Raw genomic sequence first — 833 nt, 5'->3', positions numbered from 1 at the left:
AGAGTAGTGTTTCTCCATTCTTCGACTGAGCTCAAAGTGACTTCTATTGTACCTTTGTGATAGGATTGAAACCCATTCAGCGAACTGTATCTTTTGATGTACATACTGTATTCTTTGATTTTCAGTTTGTTGTCATACTGTCTGTGCCGATGGCTTGGCTGAAGATTTTGATGTGTGCACAAGGTCACTGTTGATCAGTGTTGTTTAGTGGCTTGGCAGCTCTTTGTAAAAGCATATTGGGTTGGAAAGGCATTTGCCTATTTTTCAAATTATTTAATAGATGTATGGTACCCTTTAAAGTGGTTGTATCTGAATTTACTGTGGGGATAACATACACTGTAATGGGGGACAATTACCTAAAACCAATTTCAAAATGGCTTTTCTTTGTATTTTGGTTTAAAAGCCCAGTGCATGTCTGCCCTCTGAGATGCAATAAACACCTTGAACCAAGAAAATGCAATCGTAATCTTTCTGTCTTTGGTTACTTTTTAAGGAAAAGATACGTGTCAAATGGAACATACACAAAATATTGAAAGTACTAGAGAGATGGCTCAGAGCTTAAGAGTGTGTCCTGCTCCTAGAAAGAACAAGGGTTTGTTCTAGAATTTGGACCAAAACCCACATAGGGTAGCTTACAACTGCCTGTAACTCTAGCTTTGGGTAGATCCAATGCCTCTGGCGCTTGCCCCCATCCCTATACACACACATACAAATATAAAATTAAAAATAAAAATCCTTAAAATATTTTAATAATTTAAATATTTTATCCATAGCAATATAGTTTCATTTTGCAGTAAAACAAAACAAATCAATTTTAATGAACTGTCATTCAA

General features: G+C 35.8%; 1 protein-coding gene across 18 annotated transcripts in view; it reads left to right on the top strand.

Annotated features, from left to right (window-relative positions):
- Nucleotides 1-466, top strand: part of Snap91 (synaptosome associated protein 91) — a 114,726-nt gene extending 114,260 nt beyond the window's left edge. For all 18 annotated transcript variants that reach the window (XM_076917492.1, XM_076917503.1, XM_076917501.1 and 15 more), the window contains one exon: nt 1-466. This exon is cut by the window's left edge and continues 952 nt beyond it. The gene's annotated coding sequence lies outside the window, so the exon portion shown is untranslated.
- Nucleotides 467-833: the final 367 nt, after the last annotated feature.

The sequence above is a fragment of the Arvicanthis niloticus genome, chromosome 21 (genome assembly GCF_011762505.2).
Source record: "Arvicanthis niloticus isolate mArvNil1 chromosome 21, mArvNil1.pat.X, whole genome shotgun sequence".
NCBI classification, from domain to species: domain Eukaryota; kingdom Metazoa; phylum Chordata; class Mammalia; order Rodentia; family Muridae; genus Arvicanthis; species Arvicanthis niloticus.
Note: the sequence above shows the minus strand (reverse complement) of the source record. Positions and strands in the feature narration are given on the sequence as shown.